General features: G+C 38.6%; 1 non-coding gene and 1 pseudogene across 1 annotated transcript; both read right to left on the reverse strand.

The window, feature by feature from the left end:
- Window positions 1-18,636: 18,636 nt before the first annotated feature.
- LOC126959116 (eukaryotic initiation factor 4A-II-like) lies at window positions 18,637-19,579 on the reverse strand (annotated as a pseudogene).
- A 97-nt stretch (window positions 19,580-19,676) lies between these two features.
- Window positions 19,677-19,745, reverse strand: LOC126960489 (small nucleolar RNA SNORD2). Its single transcript, XR_007728028.1, has one exon. It is a non-coding gene; the product is annotated as a small nucleolar RNA SNORD2 (small nucleolar RNA).
- Window positions 19,746-27,066: the final 7,321 nt, after the last annotated feature.

A 27,066-nucleotide genomic window follows, 5' to 3' on the forward strand; every position in this document is an offset into this window, starting at 1 on the left:
ATCCCAGGTTTTAGGGTCCCACATCTCCCCTGGCAGAGCCTTGCATGTGGCAGAGATTTGCCAGGGATATGACGTTGGGCTTCTCTGTAATTCTATCCCCTTCAGCATCAGGTCTTGCCCTCCATCAACAGGAGAGGAGGTCACTTTCTGCATCTTCACAGAGGCCTCTGGCTCTACATCATTCCCTGTGTTAGTGTTTGGTTGACTTGAACCATCATTTTCTCCCCTGCAGCACATCTCTGGCACTTCACGGCATGCAGACACCTCCACCGCACTGAAAACTTCCCATTCCCTCTGCATCTCTCTCATGCTGTGGACATTTCACAAATATAAAGGGATAGGGTTTGGATTTGTGTCCCCACCCAAATCTCACGTCGAATTGTACTCCCCAGTGTTGGTAGAGGGGTTTGGTGGGAGGTAATTGGGTCACGGGGTGGATTTCCCCCTTGCTGTTCTTGTGATAGTGAGTTCTCAGGAGATTTGGTTGTTTAAAAGTGGGTAGCACCTGCCCCTTCGTTCTCTTCCTCCTGCTCCAACCATGTGAAGATGTACCTGCTTCCCCTTCACCTCCCCAGCCATGCTTCCTGTACAGCCTGTGGAACCATGAGCCAATTAAACCTCTTTTCTTTGTAAATCACCCAGTCTGTCTTTATAGCAGTGCAAGAACTGACTAACACAGGAAGGTACAACTTTTTCTCTCTGTATCTTCTCCCAGTTCAGCATAGACCGCCTCATGATGGCAATGCTGTGATGTGCCCCATAGGGTGATGACAACCCCAATCACACCAGCGATCCTGTGGCTAGTGGTCTAATTCCAGGGCCCCACTAGAGGATCTGCCTCCTACTCCCGGCTGTAAGAGTTGAAGAAGGAAGAAAGAAACATGAAAAGTGGCTGAGTAATCAAAGACAGGTTTATTTCAGAGAATAAACCTGAGAGGGCCTTCTGGCTGAGTTAGGTCAGGAGCACTCTCTCTTACAGACTAAGAGTGTTTAAGGGTTCAGGGCGGGAGAGCTTATCCCAGGCTTCAAATGTTCTGTGTCTCTTTGTCTTGCTTATCAAGGAGGGAGAGTTTTGTGTCTGTTCCCATACACCTTCCTGCAGCTGCAGGCATACCCCCGAGTTTACTTTTAGCTTCCCTATCTTAGTGCACCTAAAGCGAAAGGAATGTGTTTATTAGGACCCACTGTTTTACTGGGTCCCATTGTATGAGTGTGAAGCTCGGTGGTTACCCAAGAGACTTTCCCCCCTCCCTCCTGTGCCTGAGCGGTCTTATCTGTGTTTTACTGTCTGCTCTTTCTGCCTGCTTGTTGTTAGAAGAGAAGTGATTTCCTTGAAATGCATGAGGTTAGAAAGGGAGCTGGAACTTAAAATAGTGGCGTTTGTCCAAGATGGCGGTGCTTCTGCTCTGTCACTGACACCAACGGTTGTAGATTGCGTCCTTCCCAAAGTTGATCCTGAGATGAAAATTTGAGAGCAGGATGTTTATTTGGGTGAAGAAGTGATACCTGGAAGGGGATACAGCCAATCAAAGTTGTGTCATTAAGCTAGCCACCACAGGGGAAACCAGAGCTTAACACTGTTGGGAGATGCTGGGAAGTTGTGTAACATGCCTTAGAGTTATCTCACTTGGAGGAGGGCCAAGGGAGCCGAAATATTTATGTGCCAACTTTCATCAGTCGTTGGCACAAGCTCTTTCAGAGGGTTGTTAATAGCCCGGCACTTCTGCTTCCCCCAAGCGTGGGCAGAAAGCCCCCACGGTGGAGTTGCTGAAATGGCAACGGGAAGTCACCTGGAGCATAGTGAGTGGAGAGTCTGAGGCAAGTGGGCGGGGCAGTGATGATTGGCTCCATCCAACCATCTTTCACCTAGTGCTGTTATTCACTGATGGCCCTCACCTGAATCAGTTTTTACATTGGTGGTTGCAAAATTGTGACTTTCTAAATTCATGACTTCTGGATGAATTAATTGGCATTCTTTCACAAAAAGCTCTCCACCTTTTTTTCTTTCTCTTTTTATGAACGCCACTATGGATGAACTTTGCTTTACGCAAATTGTTCATCAAATGTGGTGTCAAGCTGGCTTCCATGTCTTTTTTTTTTTTTTTTTTTGAGACGGAGTCTCACTCTGTTAACCAGGCTGGAGCACGATCTTGGCTCACTACAACCTCTGCCTCCTGGGTTCCAGCGATTCTCCTGCCTCTCAGCCTCTCCAGCAGCAGGGATTACAGGCGCACGCTACCACACCCAGCTAATTTTTGTATTTTTAGTAGACATGGGGTTTCACCATGTTGGCCAGGCTGGTCTTGAACTCCTGACCTCAGGTGATCCGCCTGCCTCGGCCTCCCAAAGTGCTGGGATTACAGGCGTGAGCCACCACGCCCGGCCAGCTTCCATGTCTTTTTGGCAAGAACCAAATAGTCTTTCACTTCTTCCATGATTTTAGCACAGATGCCCTGACCTATCTTGGGCACCCCCTGTCTTGCACCTCAAATCAGCCACTTCTCTAAAGAGCCACTGACGGGAAGGATTCAGTCTTTAAGATCGGTTGCTCACTGTGCTCACTGGAACTGAGGAATTATTGCTTGTAGTCTTTTCACGGGCCCTTATATTGATATTTTTCCAGTGATCTCTGTTAGTTGTAACAGTGGCCTTTATTCCTTTAAACATTTTGCCCACATTTTTTTCTTTTGTTTTGAAAATATTGTTACTTTGAATAATACAGCATAAATTAAAACTTTTAGGCTGGGCGCGGTGGCTCATGCCTGTAATCCTAGCACTTTGGGAGGCTGAGGCGGGTGGATTGCCTGAGCTCAGGAGTTCGAGACCAGCCTGGGCAACACAGTGAAACCCCGTCTCTACTAAAAATACAAAAAAATTAGCTGGGCATGGTGGCGTGTGCCTGTAGTCCCAGCTACTTGGCAGGCTGAAGCAGGAGAATTGCTTGAACATGGGAGGCAGAGGTTGCAGTGAGCCAAGATCATGCCACTCTACTCCAGCCTGGGTGACACAGCAAGACTCCATCTCCAAAAAAAGAAAAAAAAAAAGACTTTTAAGGAACTTAAGTACATATTTCCTGTGTCAATATCTTTTGTTTATTTATTTTTTAATTGACAAGTAGAAATTATATATATTTGTGGTGTACAACCTGATGTTGTGATACACTATGGAATGGCTAAATCAAACTGTTTAACATATGCGTCACCCCACATACTTATCATTTCTTTAGTGTGTGGTGAGAACACTCAAAATCTACTGTCTTAGGAATTTTCAAGTATATAATACATTGTTATCAACTGTAGTCACCATGATGTACAATAGATCTCTTGAACTTATTTCTCTTATTTCACTGAAATTTTGTGTCCTGCGACCAATATCTTCCCAATCCCCCAACCCCCAGCATCTGGTAACCACTATTTTACTCTCTGCTTCTCTAAGTTTGACTTTTTTACACTCCACATACACTTAAGTGAGATTACGTATATGTCTTTCTGTGCCTGGCTTATTTTACTTAATGTAAAGTCCTCTAGGTTTATCCATGTTGTTGCAAATGACAGGATTTTATTCTTTTTAAAGCTGAATAATATTTCATGGTGTACACATACTGTATTTTCTTTATTTGTTCATCTATCAGTGGACACTTAGGTTGACTCCTAACTCGATTCTTGTGAGTAACGCTGTAGAACATGGGAGTGCAGCTATCTCTTTGACATACTGATTTCATATCCTTTGGATTTATACTCAGTGTTGGGATTGCTGGATCATATGGTAGTTTTATTTTTAATTTTTTGAGGAACCTCCATGCTGTTTTCCATAATGGTTGTACCAAATGTAGATGCTTGTGTATTGTACCTTGTACAACAGTGTACAAGCTTTCTCTTTTCTCCACATCCTTGCCAACATTTATCTTTTGTCTTTTTGGTGAGAGCCATTCTAACAGGTGTGAGGGGTTATCTCACTGTGGTTTTAATTTGCATTTTCCTGATGTTTAGTGATGTTGAGCATTTTTTCATACACCTGTTGGCCATTTGTATGTCTTCTTTTGTGAAATGTCTATTCAGGCCCTTTGTCCATTTTCATATCAGGTTATTTGTTTTCTTACTATTGAGTTGAGTTTCTTTTATATTTTGGGTCTTAATCCCTTACCACATGTATGGTTTGCAAATATATTCTCCCATTCTGTAGATTATCTCTTCACGCTGTGAAAGGAAAATAAATCTTGGGGCCCCCAAATCACTAAGCTAAAGGGAAAAGTCAAGCTGGGAACTGCTTAGGGTAAACCTGCCTCCCATTCTATTCAAAGTCATCCCTCTGCTCACTGAGATAAATGTGTATCTGATCACCTCCTTTTGGAAATGCTAATCAGAAACTCAAAAGAATGCAACCTTTTGTCTCTCACCTACCTGTGACCTGGAAGCCCCCTCCCCGCTTCGAGTTGTCCTGACTTTCTGAATGGAACCAATGTACATCCTACATATATTGATTGATGTGTCTTGTCTCCCTAAAATATGTAAAACCAAGCTGTGCCCTGAGCACCTTGGGCACATGTCATCAGGACTTCCTGAGGCTGGGTCACAGGCGTGTATCCTCAACCTTGGCAAAATAAACTTTCTAAATTAACTGAGACCTGTCTCAGGTATTCTGGGTTCACATTTTGGTAACCACGAAGGGATTTTCAGTGAAGGTGCCCCTGGCGTTTGACAAATCTCCTATCAGTGCTTGGTACTGACTTGAGCTATCTATATGGCTGAAACCAATGGGACAATTTGCTGAGGCCTGGAAGTTCCTCCTCCAGAAAATCCCTGATCTCCCAAAATTTGGTAGAGATATAAAGTTTATTTTGCTGTACGACTCCTGTTTTGGAGTTTTACTTGCTTCCAACACAAGGAAGTCAAGTTTTTCTTGCTTCCATCACGATGGACGGCAGGCAACTTTTGTATGGAGTCTGAACTCACTTCCAACAGGGAAGATGAGTTTGTGTTTTTTCCTGCTTCTAGGATGGAGGAGAGCAGTCTTCAGCCTGAGACCCATCCCTAGCTAAGTAACTGAATGGAGGTTTGCTTTGGCTAAAGTTAAGATTAACAACCCACTGGTCTTAATTTCTGCTTGCCATTAGAGCGCTCAGTAATCACACACATTGTGTGATCATTTGTTTCATTTAATTTTTTTTGTTTTTGTTGTTGTTGTTGTTTTGGTCTTTTTCCTTGATCACATCTGAAGGAAAGTTCCAAATTATGGGGAACAGGTCCTCTGAACTGGCTAAATTCCACCCCTCCACCAACACACACAAAAGGTGATGTGGTGGGGAGAGAAAAATAGCCAGCACAAGGAAAAAAAAAGGAAAGATTTTTTATTTTGGCCCCTTAAGGGGCTTTATTTATTTACGTAACAGGGCTATGTTTTTGCTAGCCAGTCCAAACTGAAAGAGCAATGGCTGTCGCCCCATGCTGCAGTTTCATAGCTAAGGTTCTGCCTTTTTTTTTTCCACTATGACAGCCTGACTTTGGTTCCTAAATCAAGCCCTTTCTGGTTTGATACTTGGTACTTCTGAAATAGCAGCAATTTGTCCTAGCTAAAATATGGTAATGAGGTTTAAAAAGATTTTTAAAATAGGAGCTCACTGGTTAAAAGCTTAATTGACAATAACATCCAAGATGTGTGTGTGTATGTGTGCATGTGTGTATGTGTGCATGTGTGTATGTGTGCATGTGTGTATGTGTGCATGTGTATGTGTGTGCATATATGTGCATGTGTGTATGTGTGCAGGTATGTATGTGTGCATGTGTATGTGTGTGCGTGTGTGTGCATGTGTATGTGTGCATGTCTGTATGGGTGCACGTGTGCATGTGTATGTGCATGTATGTGTGCGTGTCTGTGTGCATGTCTGTGTGTGTGTGCACATGTGTGCATGTGTATGTGTGCATGTGTATATGTGTGTGCATGTGTGTACGTGTATGTGTGTGCATGTGTATGTGTGTGCATGTGTGAATGTGTGCATTGTGTATGTGTGCGCATGTATGTGCATGTATGTGTGCAGGTATGTGCGCATGTGTATGTGTGTGCGTGTGTGCGCATGTGTATGTGTGCATGTCTGTATGTGTGCACATATGTGTGCGTGTGTATGTGCGTGTATGTGTGCGTGTCTGTGTGCATGTGTGCTGTGTGCGTGTGTGCACATGTGTGCATGTGTATGTGTGCATGCACGTTCATGTGTGTGCATGTGTATGTGTGTATTGTGTATGTGTGCGTGTGTGCATGCACAAGTGTGAATGTGTATGTAGGCATGTGCATGTGTGTGCATGTGTGTGCATATATGTGTATGTGTGCATGCGTGTGTATGTGTGCATGTGTGTGTATATGTGCGTGTGTGTTTGTATTTAACAGGCTTTCATGTTTTTGTTTTTTCCCCTCTCTTAGGACCTTGTCTTTTTTTGAGCAAAAGTTTTTTCTTCTCAGTTGATTGAATTCTGTTTTCTCCATTCACTTCTGCTGTCTCTCCTTTCTCCTGCATGCTCTGCTGCATGAGGGACCTCAAATAGCTTATAAGAGCCTGGGGTTCCTTAAAGAAAATGAGGAAGGCACCAGGCTACCTGCTTTTCCTTATGCAATCCCGAGAGCGTAAACAAACAAGTTTGTCTCAGCTCGTAAACTGCTTGCTTTCGTATTGTGTTACCTGAGTTTTTGACTAAAATAGCTGTTGTAACAGAGGCTACTCTTGGGTTTTTAAGGAAGACTGTAGTTTAGACACTTAGAAATGTCTTTGATTAAAATTTTTTAAAAAACTGTACTGTAAAAACATCACGTGTTCTAGCCTCAAGTCTCCCTTTTGGAAGACCAGGATTCAGTGTGGGCTCTGCCCAGAGCTCAGAGATCCAGTTAAAAGATAGGTAGTTTCCATCTAAATAAAATTGGTCTCCTTATACAATCCTATCATAGATTTCTATAATTTCATGTTTGATTTGGCATTCATCTTTAATCTCCCTCTAACTCCACCACATCTTTTCTCTCTGTACCTTGAGATGTACATTTTGCCATCTGATTTTTCTTCTAAGAATTATTTCCTTCAATATGCAGACTGAGGGCTATTTAGCTGACAACTGCCAGGGTAATGAAACAGATTATCAAGAGTTTGAAAGTCTGAGGTAAGAAAAAAAAGGTCTTAGGAATCTATAAGATGTACTTCTATTGGCATGCCTAATACATTGATGTATTTATGTGTTGGGTACACATTTAACTACTAAAAATATATAAAAGATCTCTAATTAATTGGCTTAAAGGAAAATAAAAGCACTTAAATCAAATACTTTATCAGAAAAAAGGAAATACTGGTCAAATGCTTTTTCAAGTTTACATGACTTAAGTAAAATCTTTAATAAATAAGCTAGCTTTAAAATTATTGGTAAAGTAATATTAGAAATGTCTTAAGAATTTCCAGCATACATTTTTGTTTGCATTTATTGATTAAGCAATTTCATACTTACCCCTGCCAAATACTATAAGGTGTCAAAATTTGGCATCAGGATTACAAAACTATAAACCCAGCCCCAAACTGAATGATCTTTGCTTGTGTAATTGTTAGTGGTTTAGTGAAAACAGTCATCTTTAATTATTTAGTAAAATTACCATAACTTTTAATCTTGTGGCTTTAGCAGCCTAGTCCACAGGCAGAAAGGAGATTTGTTTTGGGAAAGGACAGTTATTGTCTTTGTCTCAAACCTAAACTATAAACTAAGTTCCTCCCAAAGTTAGTTTGGCCTATGCCCAGGAATAAATAAGGATAGCTTGGAGGTTCAAAGCAAGATGGAGTCAGTTGGGTCAGATCTTTTTCACTGTCTCAGTTATAGTGGTTTCACAAGTTTAAATGATGACTATCACAGTTTTCACAAATAATCTAGATAAATGATTAAAATAATTAGGTAAATTTAATGGGATAAATACTTGTAGGCAAACTTGTCATAATTTAGAATCTAAAGTTAAATCAAACATTAGATATTTCGTTATTTGGGTATTTTCCATAAAAATATATTGTAGGAAAACATGCTTTCTAAAAAAAAGTCCTTTTAAAAAGGTGAATTGTTTTTGTCTGATTCAAAGCTTATTTAGAGGTTATGTATAAAACAAGGTAAAAGGAATCAGGAAATAAGAGAGATGTGAAGAAAGTTATAGAAATAAAGAGTTTTTTTTTTGGAAGAAAGCTTAAAGAGAAATAATTTTAAATGAGAAAGAAAGAATGGTAAATTTTGTCCTAGAATAAAATGACTGGTTGTTTAAGAAAGAGGGTGTTCAGGATAAATCAGAAAGTCCAAACATGTCATGAATGGTCTAAGTCACAATAAGTGGATTTATTTTTAAAAAACCCTTGAATGAGTTCATGCCCATTACAGGATCATGGATAAAGATGGAAGCTGTTAGTTAGCAAACTAACACAGGAACAAAAAACCAAACACCCCATGTTCTCGCTCATAACTGGGTATTGAACAATGAGAGCTCATGGACACAGGGAGGGAAACATCACACACCAGGGCCTGTCGGGGGCTGGGGAGCAAGGGGAGGGAGAGCATTAGGACAAATACCTAATGCACACAGGGCTTAAAACCTAGATGATGCATTGATAGGTGCAGCAAACCACCATGACACATGTATACTATGTGACAAACCTTCACATTCTGCACATGTATCTCATAACTTAAAGTAAAATAGAAAAGAATTAATTCAATGAACTAATAAATATACCAAAAAAGCTTTAAAAGAAAACAAAAAAAGAACCCAGAAAGTTTTATATGATCAAGTTGTCTACAACTAAAGGGAAATTATCATGATCTTTCTAGAGATTGGGTTTAATGTAAAGAAAATCACTTATACATTAATTGGTTAGAACAGTGAAATTTTCTTAAGGGGTTGATTTACTCTTAGTAAATTATAAGGTATTTTATTTATTTATTTATTTTTTGAGATGGAGTCTTTCTCTGTTGCCCAGGCTGGAGTACAGGTGCACAATCTCAGCTCACTGCAACCTCTGCCTCCCAGGTTCAAGCAATTCTCCTGCCTCAGCCTCCTGAGTAGCTGGGAGATACATGCCACAATGCCCAGCTAATTTTTTTGCATTTTTAGTAGAGATGGGGTTTCACCATACTGGTCAGGCTGGTATTGAAGTTCTGACCTCAAATGATCTGCCCACTTCAGCCTCCCAAAGTGTTGGGGTTACAGGCATGAGCTACTGTGCCCAACTGATATTTTACTTTTTAAAAATTTTAACCCAAAGTTCAATTTTTATTGCATCTCATCATTTTTGGTTTCCTCTCCCCTTTTAAAAGGTGCAAAATAACACTGTCCTTCAACTCATTTTTCAGCTCGTGTTAAGTTTTTTTTGCATTGGTTTCTGTTTGTTGTGGCCTGATGCTAATAATGTTTTCTTAAGGGTCTAAAGAAAATGTTTTCTTCCAACATATATTCTGTGCACTGCAGAAGGTCTTTCTTTTGCCTCTCGGTAACTGGCCTAACAGATTTTTACATTTTATCAAAATAATTCCTATGCCATTATTATTAAGTTTTGATTTGCTTAGAAAAAACCAGAGATTAATTTTTTAAAAAAAATTATGGTTATTACATCTGTGTATCTTTATGTATGTGCTTTTAAAGTCCTTGTGACATTGAGTTATGGGGCTTTGACTCCTTGGCCCAAAAAGGACACCAAGTCCTGCTAAATCTTAAACGCTGACAACAATTAAAGCCTCATCTTCAGGCCTGGTGGGGGGTGCCAATCAAAATTAACTGTGTTCCTGAGACATAGGGGCAAAAATTAAAGCTATTCAACTCCTCAAGGCCCAGGGACTATTGCAGAAGAGGTGGGTGTGTGAGATTGTAAGGGCTGATTTTGAGAGATAAAATAAGTTCAGTTTTTCTGAACTGAATTTAACCATTAATGTCAAAGACCCACTGATGCAAGACCAGCAAATGAGCCCCCATGTCAGATTAACAAGTTTTCCTTGAAGCATTAACCAACTCCTTAATAAAGGTTATAAAAGGCTTATGAAGTTATACCTTAGGGTCAAGATGAACATTTTATAGATTGCTTATAAAATTTTAAAAAACAAATTTAATTGGCTTCATGCTGATTTTATTAGGGCTTATTGCTTGGAAAATTAAGTCTCCTCTCTCAAAGAATGAAGGTTTTTGCTTTTTTTTTTGAAATCCTTGAGTTATCACTCTAAATGAATCACTTATTTTACAATGACCTGTGATCCTATTTTGTGATATCAAGTGTTTTAAACCTTTGATATTTGACAAACTTTCCAAAATAAAATTATAAATTATATCTCTTTCTGACCTAATTAATCCTTTAAGATATTAGATTCCCTAAAGTCCAAAATGGCATATTTGGCTTGTTTGGTATAAAATGTGTACAGGAAGCATTGTCAAATATGAAATGGTGTTTGGTTTTCTTTGGGTTATATTTGTATGAATATGTTATTGGTATGTGTTCCAAAATTATGAGAAACTCCTATAATTCTGATATGACTCAGTATACATTATCAGTAATAACTATAATTGCTGTGTGAAATTATTGTATGCCACAGAGGTAACAAACTTCCATGTCAATTGTGTCTTTGACTATGGGTGCCCTAAAACCTTTTGTCATCCGTGGACAATTGTCTTGTTTTGGTCCTCTTTAGAAAGTGGTTTTATAATCAGCTATAAAATTCTAACAGGCACTTTTGAATGCAGGTTTCTGAAAACTTTGGAGATGGTGACATTAGAATAGAGAAAAACCTTTTAGGACTCCTGGAAAGCTGAAATGTTCATGAATATCAAGCAGAACTGCATGGACTGAACTAGTAGAAAACTGAAGTAGTCTTTTTGACTTTTTGCTTAAAATGTTGCTGATCCTTTGTTTCGTTTTTCAGAGTCAAGGAAACTTTTCTTTTGAGCTATTAATAGCTTTTAACAATTAAATATACTCTATGAACAAAATTTGAAGCATATTTGTTTCTCTCTACCTGATTCTCCAGAATTTGGAAACTGTGAGTATTCTTAACTTATGGCTATATAGTTATTTGCAAAAGTGCAATGTGAATCTGTTTTCATTTGTAATAGGACACAACTGGATAAACTGGTTATTTTACCAAGCCTTTGACTGGAATGGTGTGCTTTCCTCTAAGGAATCAAACTTGACTTATAGAGCCAATAAAAGCCCTTTGGAAAAACTGGTCTCATACCTACACAGTCCCTGTACAGGGTTCCTGACCTGTGGTAAGTAAAGAATGTCACTTTCTGACAGGCCCAGGAGCCCCAGGTTATCTTGGGATCTCAAGAGGAGAGGAATTCACCCAACTCATAGGTATTTGATGATACAAATGCGTGGTTGGGCTTGGCTTTAAAAAAGTCTAATCTGAGATTCCTTCTATGGAACAAAGTTCCATCAAAGCCAATTTAAAATGCCTATGTGAAAAATCATTATTCTTGCTGTACTTTGTACAAATAATCTGGCCAAGTATAACAAAGCAAATCAATCGTAACATGATTTGTCTTTGTAAAAATGGGAAACTGCAGAGAGAAAAATTATGTTTCAAAAACTATGGTACACCTGTTGTTAGAGTCTAGTCTTGCCTAATGTTTTTCAATTTTTATTATTTTTCTACAGTCTGGATTGAATTCTAATTTTTCCTGGCTACAAGTCTCCAAGATAATGTTTTCAATTTTTTTCTTCTTTCTTTTCCTTATTTCCCCCACTTTTCTTAATTTGAAATCACTGAAAACTAAGCTGTGCTTTCTTAAAGCCTTACAAAACTAACACTAGACAACTTAATCTCTGGAAGAAAATAACAGCAACATTTTACATACATAAGCCACTGTTATACCTGTCTATTGATGTATGGACTTTACAGTAATGTGACCTATATTGATTTTCCAGGATTGTTCTTTTGTTTATTGTTGTTTTTCTTCCTTCCTCCCCCTATTTTCTCTTCATACGACATGAGACTTTACAACCTGCTAAAAATGAGCTTTCCTAATAACTTGGAACCTACCCATTTAGGAATAAACTATCCTAGCCATGAGAGATCAGATGAAACCTGAGACCAGAGACTCATTTTCTTCTAAAATGCTTTCTCCAAAAGATTTTAAAAAGAAAAGGGGGGAAATGTGAAAGAAAAATAAATCTTGGGGCCCCCAAATCACTAAGCTGAAAGGTAAAGTCAAGCTGGGAACTGCTTAGGGCAAACCTGCTTCCCATTCTATTCAAAGTCATCCCTCTGCTCACTGAGATAAATGCATATCTGATTGCCTCCTTTGGAAAGGCTAATCAGAAACTCAAAAGAATGCAACCATTTGTCTCTCACCTACCTGTGACCTGGAAGCCTCTTCCCTGCTATGAGTTGTCCCACCTTTCTGAATGGTACCAATGTACACTAAAATGTATAAAACCTAGCTGTGCCCTGACCACCTTGGGCACATATACTCAGGACCTCCCAAGGCTGTCTTATGGGCTCATGTCCTCAACCTTGGCAAAATAAACTTTCTAAATTATAATTATTAAATACCTGTCTCAGATATTCTGGGTTCCCAATTCTGTTGGTTGCTTTCTTTTTTTGGTGTGCAGAAGCTTTATAGTTTGATATAGTCCCACTTGTTTATTTTTGCTACAGTTGCCTGTGCTTTTGGGGTCATACCCAAAAAAATCATTGCCCAGACCAATATTATGTAGCTTCCCCCTATGTTTTCTTATAGTAGTTTTACAGTTGTAAGTCTTATGTTTATGTCTTTAAGAATCCACCTTGAATTCATTTTTGTATATGGTGTGAGGCAAGGGTCTAATTTCATTCTTCTGCATATCAATATCTAGTTTTCCCAGCACCATTTATTGAGGAGACTGTCCTTTCTTTATTGTGTTTTATTGGAATCTTTGTCAAAATGCTGTTTTGATTACTATAATTTTTAAAAAATTTAAAACAAAATTAATTTTTTTTTAATTTTAAAAAATCCCCTGGGTTTACCATTCTATAACTTTTTAGTAGATTTTGAAATCAGATAGTGTGATGCCTCTAACTTTGTTCTTTTTGTTCAAGATTGCTTTGGCTATTCAGTGATTTTTGTGCTTCTATGTGCATTTTAGGATTTTTTTCTATTTCTGTGAAAAAGTTCATTGAAATTTTGATAAGAATTGCAATGAATCTGTAGATCACTTGTAATTTTAACAGTATTACTTTTTTTTTTTTTTTTGAGATGGAGTCTCACTCTGTTGCCCAGGCTAGAGTGCAGGGGTGCGATCTCGGCTCACTGCAAGCTCCACCTTCTGGGTTCACACCATTCTCCTGCCTCAGCCTCTGGAGTAGCTGGGACTACAGGCACCCGCCACCACGCCCACCTAATTTTTTTGGTAATTTTAGTAGAGATGGGGTTTCACCGTGTTAGCCAGGATGGTCTCGATCTCCTGACCTTGTGATCTACCTGCCTTGGCCTCCCAAAGTGCTGGGATTACAGGAGTGAGCCACCATGCCCAGCCCAACAATATTAATTATTTAAATCCGTAAAACATAAATATCTTTCCATTTGTTTGTGTCTTTAATTTTTTATCAATGTTTTAATTTTTAGATTACAGATCTTTTATCCCCCTGGGTTATATTTATTTCTAAGGAATTTTTTTTTTTAAATAGCTATCGTAAGTGGGGTTGTTTTCTTGATTTCTTTCTCAGGTAGCTTTTGTTAGTGTTTAGAAACACTACTTATATTTGTATGTTTACTTTGTATGCTGCAATTTTACAGAATTTATTTATTAGTTCTAAGAGCTTTTTGGTGGAATCTTTAGGATTTTCTACATAGAGGATCATGTAGTCTGCAAACAGACAATTTAACTTTTTCCTTTCTGCCTTGAATGGTTTTTTACATCTTTCTCTTGCATAGGCTAGGACTTCCAGTACTCTGTTGAATAGAACTGGTGAGAGTGGGCATCCTCGTCTTATTCCTGATCTTAGAGGAAAAGATTTACTGAGAATGATGTTAGCTATGGGTATGGGTATATGAGCTTTATTGTGTTAAGGTAAGTTTCTTTTATGTCTAATTTGTTGAGAATTTTTAGGATGAAAAGATGTTGAATTTTGTCAAATGTCTTTTCTACATCTATTGAGATGATCATATGACTTTGTCCTTCATTCTGTTAATATGATGTATCACACTTATTGATTTGTATATGTTGAACCGTACTTGCATCCCAGGGATAAATCCCAGTTGATCATGGTGAACGATCCTTTCAAAGTGTTGTTGAATTCTGTTTGCCAGTATTTTATTAAGGATTTTTGCATCTATATTTATCAGGGGTGTTGGCCTGTAATTTTCTTTTCTGTAGTGTCCTACTTGGCTTTGGTATCCAGGTAATGCTGGCCTTATAAAATGAGTTTGGAAGTATTCCCTCCTTTTCAATATTTTGGAATAGTTTGAAGATAATTAGTATTAGTGTTCTTTAAATGTTTGATAGAATTCAGCATTGAAACCATCAGGTCTCAGTGGAAAAGTCTCAAACGTGAGACTTTTTATTACTGATTCAATCTCCTTACTCATTAGTAATCTGTTCAGATTTTTAATTGATTCATGATTTAGTCTTGGCACATTGCATGTGTCTGGAAATTTATTCACTTCTTCTAGGTTATCCAATTTGTTGGCCTACAAATGTTCATAATAGTCTCTCTCTCTTTTTTAGATGGAGTCTTGCTGTGTGGCCCAGGCTGGAGTGCAGTGGCGTGATCTCAGCTCACTGCAAACTCTGCCTCCTGGGTTCATGCCATTCACTCGCCTCAGCCTCTCAAGTAGCTGGGACTACAGGTGCCTGTCACCACACCTGGCTAATTTTGTTTTTGTATTTTTAGTACAGATGGGGTTTCACAGTGTTAGCCAGGATGGTCTTGATCTCCTGACCTCATGATCCACCTGCCTTGGCCTCCCAAAGTGCTGGGATTACAGATGTGAGCCACCATGCCCTGCCCATAATAGTCTCTTTTAATCTTTCATATTTGTGTGATCCAGTTGTAATGTATCCTCTTTCATTTGTTATTTTATTTATTTTAGTCTTCTCTTTTTTCTTACTGTAGCTAAAGGTTTGTCAATTTTATTCCTCTTTTCAAAAAACAAGTCTTTGTTTTGTTGATCTTTCTATTGTTCTTCTAGTGTTTATTTCACTTATTTCAGCTCTGATCATTACCTTAGTTTCCTTTCTTCTATTGTCTTTGGGCATAGTTTGTTCTTTTTCTAGTCCTTTGACATGTAATGTGAGGTTGTTTATTTGGGATCTTTCTTTTTCTTTTTTGATGTAGGCATTTGTTGCTCTTAGGATTACTTTTGGTATATTGAACTTCCATTTTCTTTTATCTTAAGATATTAAAACAATTATCCTTTTAATTTCTTCTTTGACCCCTTGTTTAGGAGCATGTTGTTTCATTTCCACATGTTTGTGAATTTCCTAAAATTTCTTCTATTATTAATTTCTAGTTTTACACCATTGGGGTCTGAAATGGTTTCAATCTTCATAAATTTGTTAAGATTTGTTTTGTGGACTAACATATGGTGTATCCTAGAGAATTTTCCATGTGTATGCTCTTGAGAAGAATGGGTATTCTGCTGCTGTTGAATGAAATGTTCTATTTAGGTTGGTGCAAAAGTAATTGTGGTTTTTCCCATTAATGCAGTTACTTTTGCACCAACTTAAAATATGTGTCTGTCAGGTTCATTTGATATAAAGTATAGTTCAAGCCAATGTTTCCTTATTGATTTTCCATCTGGATGATTTGTCAATTGTTGAGATTGTAGTTTTGAAATTCCCTACTATTATCATACTGCCATCTCTCTCTCTCTTCAGATCTATTAATATTTGCTTTATATATTAAAGTGGTCTGATGTTGGATACCTATGTATTTATAATTGTTATATCTCCTTGATGTATCAATCCCTTTATATCATTACATAATGACCCTCTTTGTCTCAATTTACAGTTTTTTGGCTTAAATTCTATTTTATCTGTTATAAGTACAGCTATCCTGCTCTCTTTTGGTTTTCATTTGCACGAATATCTTTTTCCATTCTCTCACTTTCGATCTGTGTGTCTTTTTAGGTTAAGTGAATCTCTTGTAGGCAGCATATAGTTGGGTCTTTAAAAAAACTCATAGAACATTCTGTTTTTTGATTGCATATTTTAATCTATTTCCACTCAAGGTAATTCTTGATAGGTAAGGATTTACTACTGCCATTTTGTTAATTGATTTATGATTGTTCTGTGGAGTTTTTGTTTCTTTCTTCCTCTCTTGCTGTCCTCTTTTGTGATTTGATGATTTTCTGTAGAGGTAGTCTTTGATTTCTTTCTCTTTCTTTTTTGTGTATCTACTACAGGTTTTTGCTTTGTATAAAACATCTTATAATAGGCTGTTTTAAGCCAATAACAACTTAACTTTGCATACAACAACTCTCTAGACTTCACCTCCCCACATTTGATGTTATTGATGTCACAATTTGCATCTTTTAATATTGTATATCCTTTATCACATTAATATAACTATATTTCAAAATAATTTTGTCTTTTAACCTTTATACTTACAAAATAAGTAATTTACACATCACCATTACAATGTTAGAGTATTCTGAATTTGACTGTGTACTACATACTTTTACCAGTGAGGTTTTTGCTTTTGTATGTTTTTATGTTACTAATTAGCATACTTTTGTTCAGCTTGAAGAACTCCCTTTAGCATTTCTTGTAAGACAGGTCTGGTGGTGATAAACTCCCTCAACTTTAATTTGCATGGGAAAGTCTTTATCTCTCTTTTGTTTCTAAAGAATAGCTTCTCTGGGTAAAGTATTTTTGGTTGGAAGTTTTTTTTTTTCCCCTTCAGCACTTTGAATATCATCCCACTCTCTCCTGGTCTGTAAGGTTTCTGCTGAGAAATCCACTGTTAGCCTTACTGGAACTTCTTTACATGTGATTTGTTTCTTTTCTCTTGCAGCTTTCAGGATCCTCTCTTTGTTTTTGGTTTTTGACAAATTGATTATGTCTCAGGGGTAGCCTTGTTTTGATTGAATCAGATTGGAGATCTTTAACCTTCTTGTACCTGGATATTTATATTGCTTCCCAGGTTTGGAAGATTTTCTGCTATTATTTCTTTAAATAAGTTTCCTTCTCCTTTGTTTCTCTCTTCTTCTTCTTGAACTTCTATAACATAAACATTTGCTCTTTTGATACTCTCCCCAAAGTCCCATATGTTTTCATCATTCTTTTTCACTCTTTTTTCTCCTTTGACTGTATGTTTTCAAATAATCTGTCTTCAAGTTCACAGATTCTTTCTTCTGCTTGATCATTCTGTCACTGATGCTTTCTGTTACATTTTAAAATTTCATTCATTATATTCTTCTGTGCCAGAATTTCTGGTTTTTTTTTTTTTTTTTTTTTTTTTTTTTTTAATTTCAATCTTTCTGTTACATTTCTCATTTTGGTCACTTATTGTTCTTCTGATTTCACTGAATTACTTCTCTGTATTTTTTGAAGTTTGCTGAGCTTCCTAAATTATTTTGAATTTTGAGTTATTTGTTAGTTTTTTTTCATTTCCTTTTTTTTTTTTTTTTGAGATGGAGTCTTGCTGTGTCCCCCGGGCTGGAGTGCAGTGGCTTTTTTTCATTTCTTTCTGGTCAATTTTGGGAGATTATTGTGTTCTTTTGTGGCTGATATATCTCCTTGGTTTTACATGTTTCTTGTTGCCTTTCATTGATGTCTGTATATTTGATGGAGTCACCTCTTGCAGACTTTACTGACTATTTTCACTGTGGAAAGACCTTCCCCTACAGGGAGGTAGAAGGGTGCTTGCTGGTGGTGTGCAGTGGTTCTGTCACTAGTGAGGGCATAGCTGTGTAGTCTCTGTGCAGCTGTGTCTTATATTGACATATCTTTCTTTTCCTAGAATAAAACCTACTTGACCAAAGTGTATGAGGTTTTTTTTCACTAATTAAGTACTTTATTGAATAAATACAATACCAAATAAAATGCATTCTAAAAAAGTTTTAAAGGCCTTTCTACTCAGGCTACTAACAAACACAACAAAGGCAGATATGCTAGTTTAATATAATTAGCTGATTTTGTACAGCACTTATATCTTTTAGTTCACAAGTATATTATTAAATGATAGAGAACATCTAATACAACCATTTCTACAGAACTAGGAAATAAATTTCTAAGAAAGAAAGATTTTACAGACCCCATCTTTTATACCCACCCCAACAGTCTAACTCTAAAGAGGATAAAGCCAATGACTTTCCTCACAAGAGCTCGCGACTAATGTTGCTTTGCTATCAAAATCTGTATTTCTGATCCGTTATGAGCATTGAGACAAGATTCAAATATTCCTGAAGAAAGAAGTACAATGCACGTTGTGATCACCTATTCAGCAACAGCGAGCACTGCATCCAAAACTCTCATCCCAGGAATTAAATAAGGTCAGCCACATTCATGGACATCCCCTCCACTGCAGTATTGTAGAAAGTCTCAATGTCATGAAGAATCCTCTTGTCTTCTTCAGTAACAAAATTTATAGCCACACCTTTCCTCCCAAATCGACCCCCTCTGCCAAGTCGACTCACTCTTTATTCAAACAGTGTGCTGTTTCACTTATGATTCCACGTCCTAACTTATGTCAGCACCATTTCTGAGTGCCATCTCGTCATCGACTGCTGCTGTTGACTCCTGTGAAAATAGTTTTCACGATTGGTAGGTAGATCATAATTTATAACCAAAGACACTTGTTGCACATCATTCCCATGAACCAACAAGTCAGTAGTGATCAGAACATGACTTGACCCTGACTGGAATTTCCTCATGATAACATCTCTCTCCTTCTGGTCCACGTCACCATGCAGAGCAGAAACTGAAGTCTCTGGCATGCATTTTCTCAGCCAGCCAGTCCACCTTGCGCCTCGTATTGAGAAAAATAACAGCCTGCATAATGGTCAGTGTCTTGTACAAGTCACAAAGTGTATCCAACTTCCATTCCTCTCTCTCAACATTAATATAAAACTGTTTGATTCCTTCAAGGGTCAATTCTTCCTTTTTCACCAGAATTCGAACTGGATCTCTCATAAATTTTTTGGTCACTTCCAACACATCCGTTGGGCATTGTGACAGAAAGCAACACAACCTGAATACTTGTGTTTAGTGTTTGGAAAATCTCATAGATTTGATCCTTAAACCCATGGCTCAACATTTCATCTGCTTCATCCAAAACAAACATTTTGATCAATTTTGGAGAAAGATGTCTTCTGTTTAACATATCAAACACTCTCCCGGTGTACCAACAACAATATGTGGTGCTTCAGCCTGCAGTTTTTGCATTTCATTTCGAACATTTGTTCCACCAATGCAGGCATGACAAGTTGCTCCCATATAGTCTCCAAGTGCCAGAATTACCTTTTGGATCTGTTGAGCCAGCTCTCTGGTGGGGGCCAATACTGATGCTTGGGTCTCCTTGAACTCAATCTCCAACTGTTGCAGGATGGAAATAGCAAATGTGGCTGTCTTGCCAGTACCTGACTGAGCTTGAGCAATCACATCATACCCTGAAAAAAGTAGGATACGTATTTACCGATCCCACATCAAATTGTCACTTCTACTTCACACCATGTATTCCATTTGGAACATGCATTATGCCCAAATAATCAAGAGATCAGCAATGAGTATTCTCTTCATTTCAGGTCAGTCCCAAAAGATGATTGCCATCGTTTCACACAGTGTATGATTTTAATATACATTTGTTTTTTCCATCTATCATAAGAAATGAAAACTGTTCTTTTTTGAAATAAGAAAGTTTTGATACTAGGGTGTGTTAGCATCATGAATTGAGGAAATTTCTAATTTTTTTTTCTATGGCGTGGAATACTTTGACTAACATAAAAATTATCCTTATTGGAATGTAAGCTAAAACTAATTTGTAAAATCATTTTGGCCTAGAACACTTTTATAGGGGATGCCATCATTTAGGTATTTTAAGCATTAAAATTAATTTGAACCTAGGCTTCTGGTAAACCTGAAATCTAGGTAATTTATCTCCTCTTTTGAAGACAGCCAGAAAAGTTAAATAAAAAATCTACTTGAAGGTATTAGGACATAATAAAATAGTGAAGAAATACTGGCCCCAAATTTGGCAGAAGTGACAAACCATTTTGGGTTGCTTCTCCTCTCAGAAGAAACTGCCAATTCAGTGTGGGAGGTACTGAGAGGCTGAATGATGCTTTTTTGGAAAGTAAAATGTCTTTTATAGTCTGCTTTTGATATTTTCTCTTTTTCTTTCTTTTCTGTAGTTCTACCATGCTATATCCAGGTATGCATTTCTTGTACTTTTTCTGCTTGGGTTTTCAAAGTTTCTTAAATCTGTGCTTGATCTCTTTCAACACTTTGAGTAAATCCTAGGGTGTTATCTCTTCCATGATAATTTGATTCCATTAACATGTATTGTTCAGTTACTGTTTTGCCCCCTCACCCATGTGTTTTCTTTACATATATGAAGAAGGTCAACATATGCCTCAGTCTTTCTTTATCTTCTCTTTCTTTTAGCAGCTTTTCTGATTTTCCCTTATTCTTTTTTTGTCCTCATTATGCCCCCAAATTCTCTATTCTTTTATTCCGGATTCTGTCACCCAGCCTATCTTTAGCCCAGTCTAACTAGCTATTAGGCTAATCAATTAAGTGTGTAATTTCAGTTATTTTATTATTATTTAGCTATAGGATTTTTACTTGATTTTCGTCTTAGCCAGGGTTCCCTAGTGATTGGATTCCATTGAATTTTGTGCTCTACAAAAAGATATGGCAAAGCCCCAACCCCCAGTGCCTCAGAATGTGACCTTATTTGAAAATTGGGTCTTTACAGGGGTATTCCGTCAATATGAAGTTATTAAGATGGACCATAATTCCATATGACTGGGGTCCTTCCTTATAGAAAGGGGAAATGTGGACATAGATGGACAGACATACAGGGAAGACGACAGGAAAACATGCAGGTGAGAACGCCGCGTGAAGATGGAGGCAGAGATGGGAGGGATGCGGCCAGAGGCTGAGGAATGTTGGGGGCCGCCAGAAGCTGAAGAATGTTGGGAGCCACCAGAAGCTGGAAGAGGCAGGAAGAATTCTCCTTAGAGGCTGCAGAGGGAGCACAGCCTGGCTGATTGCTTGATTTTGCACTTCGGCTTCCAGAACCGTGGGACAATGAATTCCTGCTGTGTGAAGCCCTCCAGCTGTGGTGCATCCTCATGGCCTCCCTAGGTAACAGATCCCCCTGGAAGGCAGAGTGCCAGGCAAGGACAACGCTCCTGTTTTATTAGAGAGTGAAATCCAGGGGGCGCAGTGAGGAAGAAGGGAAGGGACACAGATATGGCAGAGACAGGGCTGCAGACAAGTGCGACTGATGACCGCTTCTCAGAGACATACCTTCTAAGAGTCTGCAAAACGGCCGGGTGTGGTGGCTTAGGCCTGTAATCCCAGCACTTTGAGAGGCCAAGGCGGGCGGATCACCTGAGGTCAGGAGTTCGAGACCAGCTTGACCAATATGGTGAAACCCCATCTCTACTGAAGAAAATACAAAAGTCAGCTGGACGTAGTGGCGGGTGCCTGTAATCCCAGCTACTCAGGAGGCTGAGGCAGAAGAATCCCTCGAACCCGGGAGTTCGAGGTTGCATTGACCCGAGATCGCGCCATTGCACTCCAGCCTGGGCGAGAGGGAGACCCTGTCGGAAAAAAAAAAAAAAAGGCCGTAAAATGACAGACTCTCAGCACATTCTGTTCAGGAGGAGGAATGGGGAATAATTTATTTACCAGCCAGTGCCAAATCCCATTTATCAGGGGTTCACCCCGTGGAGCATGAATACCTCACGTTACTGGGTGGCACAGGCGTGGGTGCTGAGTGAGTCCTGGGGCGTTTCTTGCCTTGTTGGCAACAGGGAAGGACCGAGGTAGGAGACAAGGGGCATTCACCACAGGCTTGGGGTGAAATGTGCTGCCCACTCCCTGTGGAGTCAGGCATTGCCCACACAGAACGGGTGACCACCGGGGTGGTGGAAGCCAAACAGATGGCTGCTATGGACCGAATGTTTGTGTTCCTCCGACATTCACGTGTTGAAGCCCTAACCCTCAATGGGAGAAAATTAGGCTGAGATGAGGTCATGAGAGTGGAGCCGCCATAATAGGAAGGATTAGACCCCTTCTAAGACCAGAGCCCTGGCTCTCCACCATGTGCGGACACAGCAAGAAGCTGGCCATCTGCAAACCCCCAAGAAGGCCCTCACCAGGAAATAAATCTGCCGACACTTTTGACTTTGGGCTTGTCAGCCTCCAGAACTGTGCAAAATAAATCTGTTATATAAGCCACCCAGCCTGTGGAATTTTGCTATGGAGCCCTGAGGCGGCCAACACACAGCCAACGGCTCCAGAACAAGGAGACCGAGAGAGTCTGCCCAGGTCTTAAGAGGCACTGGATGTAACTTTCGTTTTTCTTTCTTCTTCTTCTTCTTTTTTTCTTTTTAACAGTTTTCAGATCTCTGCCAAAATTCTCAAATTTTGTCTTTTTCCTCCATAAACAAAGAATGCATATTTATTTTGAGATCTGTGTATCATAATTTCGTTATCTGGGTGACTGTGGACCATTCTGTTTTGTTTGCCCAAACAGTCCGTCTTGTCTCCTTGTGTGCCGATTGTGTGATAGGGCATCCATTGGCGTATTGTAGAAATACATCAAGATGTAGGAGGCCTCCCTCCAGGTGTGAGATAAATTGGCTCTGTCAGGCACCAGGGGGCACCAGAACTCTATGGTTGCCTTAATCCAGTTTTAGGAAGTGTGATGATTCAAAGGCGCACTTTACTTCCCCAACTCAGCAAGGCTGGAATGCCTCTAGGTTGCCCTTACACCAAGGCCACGAGTCCCCACCCCAAGCAAGAGAGGTCCCAGAGCCTACCTTTGGTGGGTCCTGCACTCCTACCCCTTTCCCTTATGCTTGTAGCTGATTTTCAACAGAAATAAAGGAAGTCAGCAGCATTAGAACCACGTTTTTAGAGTGCTGCAAGAAAAATAGCTGCTAAACTGGGATTTTCTATGAAAAGAAAATATCCTTCAAAACTAAAGATAAAGATATCTTCAGATAGATGTTTGGCATGAGAAGAACTACGCTAAAGAGAATACTTCCAGAACCAATACAATTGGGTTTTGCAAAAAAGAAAATACTAAAAGGTATCTTCAGGTCAAAGGATGAACCCAGGCGAAAGGTTAGAGATGCAGGAAGGCATGAAGTGCAATTAAAAGAGTCAATAGATTGGGAAATCTAAATGAATATTCAACCGGGTGTGGTGGCTCACTCCTGTAATCCCAGCAATTTGGGAGGCTGAGGCAGGAGAATTACCTGAGGTCAGGAGTTCGAGATCAGCCTGACCAACATGGTGAAATCCAATCTCTACCAAAAATACAAAACTAGCGAGGCTTGGTGGCACATGACTGTAATCCCAGCTACTTGGGAGGCTGAGGCAGGAGAATCACTTGAACCCAGGTGGTGGAGGTTGCAGTGAGCCGAGATCGCACCATTGCATTCCAGTCTGGGTAACAAGAGTGAGACTCTGTCTCAAAAATAAATAAAAAAAAATGAATATTCATAGCATAGGACAATGACATCTTGTTGGGTTAAAAATATGAATAGAATGAAAATGTGTGGCAACTTGGCCTATAATTTGTGAGAGAATAGATGGAGTAAAAATGTTGTAAGATTTTTGCATTCTCATAAAAGTACCATTTATTATTAGACTTAGTAAGTCCAGAAGCATGTTATAATTAATCTCTAAGGCAACTATTAAAAGAATAATACAAGATTGCATAACTTTCAAGCTCACAGGATAAAAAAATGGAAAAATAATGCCAGGTGCATTGGCTCACACCTATAACTCCAGCACCTTGGGAGGCCAAGACAGGAGGACTGCTTGACGCCAGGAGTTCCAGGAGACCAGCTTGGGCAACATAGTAAGATCCTGTCTCTACAAAAAATTAAAAAAAAAATTAGCTTGGTGTAGTGGTTCATGCCTGTAGTTCTAGCTACTTAGGAGGCTGAATAGGAGGATCGCTGGAGTCCAGGAGTTCGAGGATACAGTGACCCATCTTCATGCCACTGCATTCCTGCTTGGGTAACAGAGTGAAATCCCATCTCAAAACAGACAAGCAAAAATGGAATAAAAATAATTCATTCAAAGTAGATAGCCAAAGAGAAAAAGGAATATAGATCAAGTGAAAGATTGTAAAGAATTATTAAGCCCAAATAGGTCAGTAATTACTAATATATTTTAAACCAAATATATCAGTAATCACATTAAATAAGAATAGCCAGGGACTACTAATGAACATCAAAAAACAGGGATCAGATATATCCTACCACCTGAATCATTCAAAGAATGGACAAAATATATGACATGATGAGAGAATCAGGCACCAAAGGATAGTGATTCTTGAGACATGAGAAATAAACGGGGCAAACCCTATTATTACCCCAGCTTGCTGCCTTGAGAGTTTCTTAGATGGAGCTTGGTGGACTCTCTGAGTTGAGGAGATGGAGCTGAGAGTCCGAGGAAGGCGAGGTGCTTCCTAGTGTTAGCAGGACAGGGGACCTGAGAGGAGAGAGCTGCGCAGAGACAGAACTCCAGAGATCTGGGCAGGGTCTCCTTTGAGTATTTAGCTGGGTGTTGATCAGTGCATGCATGTGAGAAGACTACCAGAGGCTGGGGAAAGAACCACCCAAAGGATTAGAGATAATAGTACTTAGTGCTCACATTGGGCTGGGAATAGTGCCATTTCCAAATAGCTATACTGGACAGTCTTAAATATTCATTGGGCATTGATAGAGCACGCAGGAAGATTTTGCCTCAGGAGTGGGAAGTAATTAGTCCCAGACTGTGTGATGCTCTAGTCTATCTAACAAGTCCTAAAAGGAAGACCCAAAAGGATCACAATATTTCTGAGGACCTCAACAGCATCCTGAAACAAAGTTGAAGGCTCTTTATGGGGTTGAGAAAATATCCAGCACCTAACCAGATAAAATTCACAATGTTAGTTATCTAAGCAAAAATTAACAGGCATGCAAAAGAGCAGAAAAATACAATCTACAATGAGGAGAGAAATTAATTAAATGTAAGCCAGAACTGACTATGAATTCAGCAGCATATTAAACAGATTATAAACCATGACCAAGTGGGATTTATTCCTAGAATGCAAAGGTGCTTTAACGTATGAAAATTGATCAATATAATACACAACATTAACAGAATGAAGGGAAAAACCCAACATGGTCATCTCAATTGGTCCAGAAAAAGCACCAGACAAAATTCAACACACTTTCATGATAAAAACATAAAAAACTAGGGATAGAAGGAAATTACCTCAACATAATAAAATCCGTATGTAAAAAACTCACAGTGAATGTCATACTCAATAGTGAAAGACTAAAAGCTTTTTATCTAAGATCTGGAATAAAGTGAAGATGCTCCTTTTGTCATTTCTGTTCAACATAGTTACTGGAAATCCTAGCCAGAGAAATTAAGCAAGAAAAACAAATAAGGCAATTTAAATTAGAAAAGAAGTAAAACGATCTGCTTCTATATGATATGGTCTTATATGTAAAAAATCATAAAGATTTCACCAAAAAACCTTTTAGAACTAATAAATCCAGCAAAGAATGGGATACAAAGTCAATGACCAAAAATCAGTTGCATTTCTATACACTAACATTGAATAATCCAAAAAGAAAATTAAGAAAATAATTCCATTTGTAATAGTATTGAAAAAAAAATACTTAAGAATTAACCAAAGAAGTGAAAGACTTGTACAATGAAAACTACAAAATATTGCTGAAAGAAATTAAAGACATAAATAAATAAAAGTACATCCTGTGTTCATGACTGGAAGAATTAATATTGTTAAGATGTCAATACTACTCAAAATAATCTACAGATTAAATGCAATCTTGATTAAAATCCCAATTATGTTTTTGCAGAAGTAGGAAAAACCCATCCTAAAATTTGTATGGAATCTCAACGGACCCCAACAGCTAAAACAATACTGAAAACAAAAAGAACAAAGCTGGAGCACTCCTGATTTCACTTCCTGTTTTCAAAACTTATTAAAAAGCTACAGTAATCAAAACAGTTTAGTCTGGCATAAAGACAAACATATAGACCAATGAAATAGAATACAGAGTCTAGAAACAGACCCTTGCATATATGGTCAAATTAGATTCAGCAAGGGTGTCAGATCACTCAGTAGAGAAAAGGCTATCTTTTCAACAAATGGTGCTGGGAAAACTGGATAGTCACATACAGTAGAATAAAGTTGGACTTTGTATTAGTCTGTTTTGCATTGCTATAAAGGAATATCTGAGGCTGGGTAATTTATAAAAAAAGAGGTTTGACTTATGGCTCTGCAGGTCATACAGAAGCATGGCACCAGCTTCTGCTTCTGGTGAGACCTAAGAAGTTTTTACTCATGGCAGAAGGCAAACAGGAGCTAGTGTGTCAAATGACAAGAGAGGGAGCAAGAGAGAGAAGAGGAAGTGCCAGGCTCTTTTTAACAATCAGATCTCATGGTAACTAATAGAGCAAGGGCTCACTCATTACCATGAGGAGGGCACAAAAACATTCCTGAGGGATCTGCCCTCATGACTCAAACATCTCCCGCTAGGTCTCACCTCCAACATCGAGGATCACATTTTAGTATGAGATTTAGAGGGGACAAATATCCAAACTATGTCAGATCCTTATCTAAACCTATTATACAAAAATTAACTCAAAATGGATTACCTATTTGTGAGGCCTGCAATTACAAGACTCTTAAAAGAGACAGGGCAAAATCTTCATGACATTGAATTTAGCAGTGATTTATTGGACATGACACAAAAAGCACAGGCAACAAAAGAAAACATAGACTTATTAGACTTTATAATAATTGAAAGATTGTGTGCATCAACAATCAACAGCTATTTTGCAAATCATGTATTTGATAAGATATTAATGTTCAGAACATATACAGAACTCCT

This window comes from Macaca thibetana, chromosome 7 (genome assembly GCF_024542745.1).
Source record: "Macaca thibetana thibetana isolate TM-01 chromosome 7, ASM2454274v1, whole genome shotgun sequence".
In the NCBI taxonomy this organism is placed as follows: Eukaryota; Metazoa; Chordata; class Mammalia; order Primates; family Cercopithecidae; genus Macaca; species Macaca thibetana.